The sequence below is a fragment of the Nilaparvata lugens genome, chromosome 5, assembly GCF_014356525.2.
Source record: "Nilaparvata lugens isolate BPH chromosome 5, ASM1435652v1, whole genome shotgun sequence".
Classification (NCBI taxonomy): domain Eukaryota; kingdom Metazoa; phylum Arthropoda; class Insecta; order Hemiptera; family Delphacidae; genus Nilaparvata; species Nilaparvata lugens.
This window is the reverse complement of record NC_052508.1, coordinates 54,639,988-54,653,120: the sequence shown is the minus strand read 5'-3', so window position 1 is coordinate 54,653,120 and position 13,133 is coordinate 54,639,988.

Sequence of the window (13,133 nt, the reverse complement as noted above, 5' to 3'; positions counted from 1 at the left end):
TCGAACTACGTTTTTCGGACTACTTTTGACAATTATAAAAATAATCATTTGTGAGCATGTTTCTTGCTTCCATCACACACTTTGAGGGTTTTTTAGCAGAGAGGACCTAGAGTCCTAACTCCTTCCTTAATAAAGGCAATTATTCAATCCAATTCACTTATCTTTTGAACAAAAAACTTTCCAGAATGTCAAGAATTTATTGTTTTCCCTCATGAGGGAGTTTGTATTGACATCTACGAACATAATCATTCAACAAAAAATAACCATAGGTCTGATAGGAATGTTATGGACAACAAAAGAAAGAATACATTCTCTTCGTTCAATTTTCATATAGAGTCCTCACTTATTACGACATCCAATAACTCTGAAAGAAGTGATATTCGGAAGAAATATAATATTTTCACAATGTTTTCAATTCTATCAAACAAAATTAAACTTCCTCTAAACCCGAGAACCCTGAAACTATTTCAGCACTATACTGGAATATCAGGAATGATATTCTATACATAATTATGTGGTTGAATTAGAAATTTGAGAAAGAGGGAGTTCTATACAATTTGGTAATGCTATTATTCCTTCGGATGAAGGGCTAAGTCTAAACTTATTTCATAGAAACTATAATAGGGTACTTTTCGTTGGAAAATTGGAAGTTTTCTTAGCAAATTCATGGTGCTTCTTTATAATCATCATTTTTTGGTACTTCATCACATATCTAATTTACTGTACAACTAATGCCAGGACTGTTCAGTTAATGACAAACATTGATAACATGGATGACAAACTAGACTAGATTATTGTTTTCTAAAAAAGCTATTTTTATTACTTCATTATCTACTTACATTCGACTTGCCATTTTCATCAATGCCGATTTCTTGATCGTATTAGCATTGCAAACAGCTACACCGGGAAAAGGAATGGAGGATATGTGTACGCTGTCCGATTTCATGACTGTTATATGTGCAGCGTCTTCATAAGTGTAATAGCTTGATGCAATGTTTATGCAGGTCATAATTAGACAGAATAAAATTACACTGCTCGAAAAGAATCTGTAAATTTCAAAGTTAAACCATTCCACAAAATCTTTACCACTATCCCATTGCTGAGATGGAGATTGGTTCCGGCAAAGTATTCAAGATTTCAAATTCTTCAATATCACAAATTCATATCATCCTCTCCCAGGTTCAGTATACTGATTAACACTAATAGGCGTACAAGGTTTGAAAGTATAGCAGAGACAACTTTTGGGGCTTTGAGCGGGATGATTGATGATATGTCTATAATCTGATGGTAGAGATCCTTCAAAATGTACTCTTTATGGAAAAGTTCTTCAAATAAATTTTGAAAAAAAACTTTATCGAGTCATGACAGGAAGCTTGATGTGTCACTGTTAGGGCTGGATAACTATCACAATTTTGTTGCCTCTAAACGTGAGTGTTATTTTACCACTACAAAGTTCACCTCAATCAATTGTATCATGAATGAGAGGATGGTCGAATAACTATTGGGAAAATATTGCATGGTTAAATTGATGAATAATATACCTCGCAGTAGTGACAGTATCCTATAGCTCAGATTAGATTAGGTCAATACACTTGGCTCTCGTAGGAACCTGTTAGTAGTTTGATATTCACCTATATAGGAGGCAAAAATCTGTAGATTTTTCATATATTCAACAGGTGGCCAATTCGTTCATGGGGTGAATGACCTCAACCAATCGGCCACCTGTTGAATGTCTGAGAAAGTTGTGAGTTCAAAGCCCAACTCCAAGTAGAGTCGGCGACCTGTTACATGTCTGGGTTCAAAGTCCAAGTACAAGTGCACAAAATAAGAGGTCATTCACCCCAAAAACGAATCGGCCACCTGTTGAATGTCTGAAAGGCAAAAGTTTCATTTTCAAAAAAAACTCAATAGCTTGTGACCCAACTGATCTAGCGTTATGTCCTTCATAGGAATGTATGAAGGAAGTAGAGCTTGAATCATACAAGCACTTGGATTTCGAAAAACACTTCAGGAAGCGGAGCTAGAGGCAAAAATCTACAGATCTTTCATACAATCAACAGGTGGCCGATTCGTTCTTGGAGTGAATGACCTCAACGAAGTCCAACTTCAATTGGAATTGGCGACCTCTTGCATGTCTGGGTTCAAAGTCCAAATACAAGTGCAAAAAATAAGAGGTCATTCACTCCAAAAGCGAATAAGCCACCTGTTGAATGTCAGAAAGGCAAAAGTTTCATTTTCAAAAAAATCTCAATAGCTTGCGACTTATGTCCTTCACTAGCATTATGTGCTTCATAGGGAGGTAGGGAAACAGCTGCAGCGATATTGCCTTGCTGTAAAGCGGCCAGCATAGTAGTCCAGGCGCTGGCTTACATTGAGCATACATGAGAGAGGCAGAGAATTTGACTTCGGATTATTGTTAGGGGGTCTTTAGTGTATATGAAACTCGATGTCGTCACGTCCCAGGGTGGTCGACAGCTTGGGGGGGAGGGGGGTAAGTTGTAAAAAACGCGCGTTTATAAAATCGCCTGTCCTGCAGTTACTATTCATAGTACAGCTTTTGATTTTTTCTCAATATTATTTACACATAACTGGCTTTCAATGTGGTCCTATACATTTTTACGATAAACCGCATAGTTTTTCCGTAAAAAAATAAAATATCTCGAAAAATGTATTTTTTTATTATGGACTTTTTGTTATTTCTCGAATATTCAAGTAATTAGCCGACTTAGAGGAAAAGGCTCCCATAAACGTTGTAGGCCGTTTCTTGCTGAATCCAATGATATATATAGTTTGAGGATTACGATCATAGATGCGGCGGTGGGAGGGGGATAAGTAGCACTGTTATGCTGCGGCGCGGTCCTCCCCCATGATTAATGCGCGTAATGGCCTGTCTATCGCATCGCTCCTACTAGTCTATGCATTCAAATTATGTATTTCAGGAACGCTATCTTATGTATTTTCGGTCGCTGAACACGATTTTTCAACTCTCAAGCCTTAATAATTGATAATTCTCATCATAATATACTAATTATGGTCAAAATTACAAACTTCATCTCATTCTGCAAGGAAACTAAGAAATGACTATTTGAAATGAACGAAACTTGGGTTTAAAGAAATATATTAGGATAGAATAAAGATAATATTCATATATGTTTATGTTCTATTGTTTTTATCTCAAATAATTTATTGTGATGCGCTGCAGGCTAAATTATATCATTAATTGCACACTGGCCACGCTTACTTGATATAGTGGTCAGTTAATTTCCAAGAAATATTTGTGGAATTTCTTAGTTCTTCATGGTGGAAATGGAATTCATCATTCATTCATTATCATAATGATTATGTTTAGTATGAAAATGTTAATCTTTCGTGAATCTTCAGTTTGTGAACTTTTGAGAAATTATATCCAATATAATAATAGATATGTGTCAAATCAAAATGAAATGAAAATTTAAATATTCATCCATGTTATTTCTAACAGTATTATTATAATGATATTTCACTAACTTTTGATTGATTCATCCATTATGGTATTCCCGTTTTGTAGACTGTTTATGGTAGACTGTTTTGAAATGGTAACAAGTTATTAAGTATCAAAATTTGGGATTCGAATAGTTTTGGGCCATGTCTGTTATTCATTCCCAAACATATTTATATGATTTGTAATTTTATCCACAAATGAATGAATTTATGTATTCCTGCACGTAGCTAACGTATGGATTATTCCTTTATAGATTCTTGCATGTCACATTAATAAATCTCTGCCACAGATTTAGAAATCAAGTCTCGATGGTTTGGAGAGCATATTATTGGAGTGATTCTTTTACTCTGCTGCTTCTAATATGTTCACTACCTTTGTTTGATTTTAGACCATAGACATGAAAAGCTATGTCCACCTGTATCACTCCATCTTTATTGAGAATTTTCATAACTCTTCTCATCACAAAGTTACCATAATCTTGCAGCGTATTGAAGTTTTGAAAAGTGAAGTAGGAGTTGAATTCAGAGGAGCATGTCATCATTATGCGAATTTGTCAACGATATTTAGGGATTTAGTCAAATCCACAACTAGTTTCACTTACAATTTTATGGGCCAAGATTAAGAGTTTTTTTTTCAAATATCCATCAGATGTTGACAGAGATTGCGGTTATTGTAGAAATGCATGCTGCACTAAAACTTCAATGCTGAATTATCTTTAAACAGCTACCTAGTAAAAATACAGAGATCAGATCTTTTTGTTCTAGAATTAACTAAGACTAGGATTTTTGTTTGATTGCATCGTGGAGAATGAAAGAACTCTTTTTCTTTTTATAGGTGAGAATACACTTTTACAATTTGCCACAACTATGTTCAGATAAAAATCGTTGGAGACCGAATAACTATTTCTTTCTATACGTTCAAAAGAGAATCACACACTTCTTCACTTGCTTCCAGACCATTGAAAATTATGCAGATTCTGTTGTCCATCAGAGTCTTGAAGAAAAAATGTTATGTTCTCTTGAGAAGATTATGCTTCTGGAAATCATTCTCATCTCTCATTATTCTTGTTTTACTCCATTAGATGACTTTCTTCACAATCTCCAGTGATATCCATAATAATGTCAACATACTTGAACAGAATATCTTTGATGGAAGATTTATTTATATCGTAGCAGCCATTTTAGGAAAGCCTTTGAAGAACTAGCTATTCCAATCACTCAGTTTTGGATGATCGAATGAGGGTTTGCTCCAAAGCATGATCGGTTGTCACATTTATTAAATTTTCAAGGTTTCATTTGACAGAGAGTCAATGTATTGACTGTATAGATCTAATGTTTCCTTATTGGAAATTATTTTCTACTTCTATGGGTATTTTCCATATTTTCTAGATATAACACAGACTTTATAACATAGTTTGTGTGATTGAATGAAAAAGTATAGGATCTTTTCTCGTACAGTTTCTATGTGCAGTACCAGAGTCCTTCCTTATGAGCATGAATACAATTTAAGATAATTTAAGCTAAGTTACAATAATCAGTCATAAATTTCAAGTAGTCATTGATTTTGATTCTAAAAAACTCCACAATTAGCTCCTGACTTCTTTCAAATATACTTTGACAATCTCTCATATTTGAACCGTTCATGAGTACTTGTAGTTGTTTCATTGAATTGATTGCTTGCTCTCACACCTTAATTATACTGATCTCCCTTCAATAGATTTCCAACAGTATTCTCTCCAAATATTTCAAATTCAACAAAGATATCTCTCATTCCACTTTCATTCAAGTACCACCCCAAGACAATCAGTCAAACTCAGCCAGATGAAAAGTATCTATTCGTAGATATAAGTTACAGAAATCAGTTGATAAAGCTGCGTTTACACCGAAGTTATTAACAAAATGTTAATAACAAAGTTATTAACAAAATGTTAATAACTTAATCTTTATAGATTCTATTAGATTGAATGTTAATAACTTAATCTCTATAGATTCTATTAGATTGAACGGAACTTGGCAAACACATATGTCCATCATATGTATGATAAGTTATGTTCAATCTAATAGAATCTATAAGATTAAGTTATATTAACATCTCCTTAATAACTTTGGTGTAAACGCAGCTTTAGAGTTGTATCTCCTTTGTAATCAAATATTTAGACATATCACATGGGAGTAATTGGCATTATTTGTGCTTCAACTGTAAATTTATATAAAGGAAATATTTTACTCCTGTTACACGGTGCTCTATATGGGGTAGCCTATATTATTTGTTTAACTTACTCCATTACTTGACTTTCGCAATTCCAACATGATCATTGAACTAAATCGAATAATTATTCTCTCCTAATAGAATATCAGTTTTTTATCGACTGAAAAACACATTAGGATTCCTAACAGGATGGTTTATCATTACAATGTAATCATAAATAATGATAATGAGATGAAGTTTGTAATTTTGACCATAATTAGTATATTATGATGAGAATTATCAATTATTAAGGCTTGAGAGTTGAAAAATCGTGTTCAGCGACCGAAAATACATAAGATAGCGTTCCTGAAATACATAATTTGAATGGATAGACTAGTAGGAGCGATGCGATAGACAGGCCATTACGCGCATTAATCATGGGGGAGGACCGCGCCGCAGCATAACAGTGCTACTTATCCCCCTCCCACCGCCGCATCTATGATCGTAATCCTCAAACTATATATATCATTGGATTCAGCAAGAAACGGCCTACAACGTTTATTGGGAGCCTTTTCCTCTAAGTCGGCTAATTACTTGAATATTCGAGAAATAACAAAAAGTCCATAATAAAAAAATACATTTTTCGAGATATTTTATTTTTTTACGGAAAAACTATGCGGTTTATCGCAAAATGTATAGGACCACATTGAAAGCCAGTTATGTGTAAATATATTGAGAAAAAATCAAAAGCTGTACTATGAATAGTAACTGCAGGACAGGCGATTTTATAAACGCGCGTTTTTTACAACTTACCCCCCACCCCCCCAAGCTGTCGACCACCCTGGGACGTGACGAGATATTTTATTTTTTTACGGAAAAACTATGCGTTTATCGTAAAAATGTATAGGACCACATTGAAAGCCAGTTATGTGTAAATAATATTGAGAAAAAATCAAAAGCTGTACTATGAATAGTAACTGCAGGACAGGCGATTTTATAAACGCGCGTTTTTTACAACTTACCCCCCTCCCCCCCAAGCTGTCGACCACCCTGGGACGTGACGAGATATTTTATTTTTTTACGGAAAAACTATGCGGTTTATCGTAAAAATGTATAGGACCACATTGAAAGCCAGTTATGTGTAAATAATATTGAGAAAAAATCAAAAGCTGTACTATGAATAGTAACTGCAGGACAGGCGATTTTATAAACGCGCGTTTTTTACAACTTACCCCCCTCCCCCCCAAGCTGTCGACCACCCTGGGACGTGACGAGATATTTTATTTTTTTACGGAAAAACTATGCGGTTTATCGTAAAAATGTATAGGACCACATTGAAAGCCAGTTATGTGTAAATAATATTGAGAAAAAATCAAAAGCTGTACTATGAATAGTAACTGCAGGACAGGCGATTTTATAAACGCGCGTTTTTTACAACTTACCCCCCTCCCCCCCAGCTGTCGACCACCCTGGGACGTGACGACATCGAGTTTCATATACACTAAAGACCCCCTAACAATAATCCGAAGTCAAATTCTCTGCCTCTCTCATGTATGCTCAATGTAAGCCAGCGCCTGGACTATAGTGAATGTTCAACTGCTCATGATAAGCATACGATTGAAGCACTCTGAAAGCACTGAGTCTAATCAATAAATCGACAACAGTGCTTCTGTCTATGTCTCTATTCATCACTATTAATTGGCTGATCTCCTTCGATTTCTCTGCTCCGCACATCCCTCCAAGTCGAAATCAAAAGTAATTTTGTATGGACTATTGAACAGATACAATAATAATATTGATAGATACAATAATATTGATATTATTATTCTCAACTGAGAATGATTGGGAAAGGAACAACAGGCTTAAAGCCCAAAACTGTTCCTTTCCCAAATTTAGATATAAATTGTCCAAAAATAGGTTATGTTTACACTTCATGATTTTTGTCCAATTTTGAGTCCAAAAGATTTACAAACTAGGAATTTAGAATTTATAAAAATTGAAAACCAAATTAAATAAAAATACTTCACTAAATCACCACTTATAACTTGAAAATATTGTATTAATATTTGAAAATTTTAAAACTTGAAATGAAACTTAAACTTACTTCCATAGATCCATTCTTATCATCATGAAGCCACACTCTCATCGTTCACTTGCAAGTCTTGTGAGGTCATTGTTTCTGTGAGCGTTCAATCCTATTCACTCCATCAATTATAAATTATAAATAATAAATTATTTCCTAGACTAGTTCTAGGAATTGTTCTATTTTATTATTAGCTAGAAATTTCAGTAATGGTTGTCAATAGTAAAGATTCAACTACTATTACGGAATCGTTTGAATAAACTATGAATTATTGGAATACTACTATAGCACTTGACTCAGGGACTTCAGATGGAATACGCTTAAACTTCTTAAACTTTGCGTTATGGTAGGAGATTCAATAAGAACTAGTTGCAGACCCTTTTTTAAGCAATTAGAAATTCTCTCACTCCCTAGTTTATATATTATGTTGGAAGCAATTTGTCTTATAAAAAAATGAATTCATGTTTGAGAAGGGTTTTATGATACATTCCTATGAGACAAGATACGAACATTTACTCAGGGATGAAACACATCGTAAAGCTTCATTTGTGAAAGGGGTAATCAGCGTGGGAATTCATCTATTCAATGCATTACCAACACATTTAACGTGTCTAACGCTTGAACAACTGAGAGTTCAGTTGAAGACAGAACTGGATGGACAGTGCTTTTATTCGATTTAGGAGTTTTTCAATTGCTTTAGTTCACGGTGATTTTTCGTAGACCTTTGAGAGTATTATATGTTACAATCTGTTTCATAAATGCACAATTTAAATTGAATAATTTAAATGATTGACCCCTTTAAGAGGAGGTCAGTGGCTGCTTAATTATCTATCTATCTATCTATCTATAACTTGAAGTGAGATTTTGTCATCTCAAATCTTGCAGGAACAACATATAATTGATTATACAAATTGAAAATCAAAAGTTCTCAAACTCTATGATAGTTGAAAATTTTGATAAGTTTCAATTTATTGAAAGAGAAAAATTTCCTTCAATATTAGATTTCAATGAAAAAAAACGTTGAAAATAATTAGGAATGGAACGTAAAATCATTGCTTCTTGTTGCATTTGTTCCTACTCTTTTCAATATTGTTATTAACAAAAAAATACAAGTGTGCCGGATCTCACCTTTGAAACATATTTTGATTTGAATCGGCAAGAATCTTTAATCCATGAAGCGACGACTTCTGTATGTAGGAGAAAACAAGGTCCTTCAGAATTTGTAAGATGCTCCTACTTTTTCCCCTTGGTATTCTTCCTGCAATTTATCAACCCTATTACAACCTCAGTTATGTAATCAGGCACAATGAATGATTTACAGCTGAGCAATAGCAAAATTTTCTTTTCAGATAAAGAACTGGTTTTTATAACGATTCTCCAGCATGAATCGAATCTGAATGAAAGTTAATCAACAGTGATTATGATTATGATAACATGATAACATGATTATGTGATTATTCTCACATCAGGGCCTCTCAATTAAAAAATAAATGATACGCGTCATTTTTAGAACGAATCCTAAATCTCTGATCTAAAATATTTTATCTATTTATATTATTTAGTTTTGATTATTAGTTTAATATAATATTTAGTTTTTATAATTTAGTTTAATATAATATCAATTCTCATAATTTAGTTTATCGATTTTAAATTCAGCGAATTACGCCAGGCCCTCACAAACACAGGCTTTTGCCTACATGTGAGTCTCTCATACGTAAGGGTATATATAAATGTACTGTAACTGTACTGTATTATTTGTAAATTGTGAGAATAAAAAAATTTGATATATTATTGTAATATTTATAAGAGTTATTATGAAAGGACTTTACAACTTTGAAAGCACATAAATATTTATTGAAATTAGTCACAGAATTGAAAAAAGTGTCATTTTGTTACAAAACACTTCAAGTTTAAGGTGTGGGTTGTATTTTGATTCGATGTGACAACCGTTGGTAATGTGACTCATACATCCCACCATCTTGGACAAGATGAACAATTGCTTTAAACTTCGCTGGATTTACCATTCAGGGCCAATTTCATGGCCACCTCGGATTCAACACCGATGGATTTCTTCCTGTGGGGTTTCATTGACGATAAGGTCTATGTTCCGCCTCTACCAGACAATCTAAATGATCTTTGAAATCGGATCACATTCGGATCGCTGCGGTTGCACAAGTAACTTAACTTCTGATATGCTGGTACGAGTGTGGCAAGAAATAGATTATTGGTCGGATGCATGTATCACATTACCAACGGCTGTCTCATCGAACCAAAATAACATTCACCCCTCAAACCTGAGGTGTTTTGTAACAGAATGACACCTTTCTCAATTCTGTAAGTAATTTCGATAATTATTTATGTGCTTTCAAAGTTGTAAAGTCCTTTTATAATCACTCTATATACAGAGTGTCCCACGAAAGATGCAACAGCCGAAGACAATAGATTCTAAATTAAATTTGCAACAAAAAATGTCTTGTAAAATTTTCTCATATCGACCTTAGTTTTCGAGATATTTCAATTTTTCGATATTTTCGTAAAAAACTATCAATAACTGGATAACTATCAGTCAAAATCTAATTCCAAGGACATAGTTCGAGAGAGAAAAAATATCCAATAAGATTCATCTAATTTGTTTCTTTATTTCACGTTTTTGAACTTTTTATGAGTGTTCAAACTGTTTGAAGTTCGGCTTTGAACTCGACAAATGTACTTTTTTCAACTTTGAACGCTCATAAAAAGTTCAAAAACGTTAAACAAAGGAACAAATTATATGAATCTCATTGGAAATTTCTTTCTCTTCCCAATCATGTCCTTGGAATTGGATTTCGACCGATAGTTTTCTAAAATATCGAAAAATCTATATATCTCGAAAACTAAGGTCGATATGAGAAAATTTTACTGGACATTTTGTGTTGCAAATTCAATGTGAAATCCATGGTCTTCGGCTGTTACACCTTTCGTGGGACACTCTGTATATAATATAGTCTATAATTTATATTAATATAATACCAATTTATACATCATATTTTAGATTTAAATAATTCAATCCGTTAATTGATCCAATTCTTATTAAAGTCAATTATTCAGTCTTATTATATTTGAATCCAATGTAATTAGAATACATGTATTTTAGATTCCTTGGTTGAATCTAATTGAGTCTTATCCACCTGGTTTAATCCAACCACAAAGGAAAGGAACGCTCTACTAGGCTACTTTATTTTTAAAAACTCAGATTTCACATTGTATTAAAATTGAAATCAAGTTGCATGTATAGAAGTAATAGTAACTAGGTTGATCCTCCTACTGATGATGCTGATTTGACAACTACAGAAAGCTGACTATTTCAGTGACGTGTGAGGAGATTTTGTCATATTAAGTACCATTATTGTTCAATCCTGTTCTCAAATAAAAAATATCATTATAGTGATTAGTCTTGACGCATTCACCAGGTCTCTGAAGTTGAAGTTGGGACATAATGACTGTGATTCGATAGGTCTTCCTTCTACTCGAGCTAAGTCTTCCTAATTGAGCTGATTATACAAGTTCTTTCAATAATATACTATACGAATATACTATACTATACTATTATATATTTATTATTGTTAATACAGTAATATACTCACTTCGATTCTTCTCTCTGCGCTCAGCGGGAAGAAGCAGCCCCATGCTGGTTCTTACTTTTTGACTCATATTATGAACAGTTACCTGTAGAATAAAACTCTAATCTGTTTCAATTACTTCAATATTCTTGAATGAATCCATATGATTCAAAAAATTCAACCAGGCCTAATATAATGTAACAAAAATAATATCCAAGAGCTGAAATAATATTACTCGTTTGGAAATATCCCTTATCGTGAGAACTACTATGAATTCAATGTCCTGTCCAACACTCAACCTTGATATTTCAAAGCACAAAACGTTGAAACGTTTGAAGAAATTCTTTCTATAGAGTGATTCTCATATAAAAACGTTCAACATTAGTCAAAAGACGCATGGAGGATAAACCAATTGATTGATCATCAACTGTCATGCACATCAGTGTTCATTCTTGAAGCTTTCTCAAGATAATTTCATCATTTATTGTTTCATTATTAATGAAAGACGCCGGTGATGTTTCTTGAAGAAGGGTAGAGTAGAATATTATAATGCAGAGATAGCATATCCAGTAAGACGGCTCGCTTTTATCTCCGTCTTTTTTACAAGCTATTTTTGATAAGAAGGGTTGATGATGACCAGTTTTTCAATTTGAACAAAGATATGACTGACAGGTGACAGCATAATAATGATAGAAAGCTTTGAATGATATCTTTCCTTTGAGTCAACAATTATTTAGGTTATAAAAAAATGATAGACATAATGTTCCAACCAACTCAACTTCAATCATTGTCGAAGAATATGTAGTATTTTTGAGTCCATTCATACCAGATAAGAAATCTTGATAATGGTAAGGGAATAAAGAAAAGAAAGTTGGAAAACAATATTGTATTAGAAACGAAAATGTTATCGGTTTGTAGCAAGATAGAGGAAATAGATAATATTGTGTAACGTTTCAGCAGGGTTCGTTTGAAAGAAATCACAGAATATGAAGACAGAAATTTATTGAACTTCTTCAAATTTTAAAGCATTCTAAATTCCTAGTTTAATTTTGTACTCAAAATTGTATAAAATGTATAAAGTGTTGAAAATAACCCATTTCTGGGCAATTTCTATCCTAATTTGGGAAAGGAAAAGTTTTGGGCTTCAAGCCTTCTGTTCCTTTCTCAATCATTCATAGTTGAGAATGATATTGTATCCATCAATGTATAAAAATAGATAAATGGAAAAATGTAACAGTTTATGAGACACAGAAAGGAGAGATTGAGATGCACATGATAATATTCCTCATTATATTGATATTAATATTATAAAATTATAATTATATTAATATTAAATTTTATTAATATTGAAAAAATATGAAGAAGAAGAAGAGGAAGAAGAACAAGAACAAGAACAAGAACAAGAAGAAGAAGAAGAAGAAGAAGAAGAAGAAGAAGAAGAAGAAGAAGAAGAAGAAGAAGAAGAAGAAGAAGAAGAAGAAGAAGAAGAAGAAGAGAAGAAGAAGAAGAAGAAGAAGAAGAAGAAGAAGAAGAAGAAGAAGAAGATGAAGAAGAAGAAGAAGAAGAAGAAGAAGAAGAAGAAGAACAAGAAAAACAAGAAGAAGAGCAAGAAGAAGAAGAAAAAGATGAAGAAAATGATGAAGAAGAAGAAGAAGAAAAAGAAGAATATGAAGGAGAGGGAGACGAAGAAGAGGAAGTAGAAGATGATGGAAAATATGAAAGAGCTTTCAATGAAGAATTTTAACGCTCCACTTCAATAATTTATTTATATTTTTCACATTGA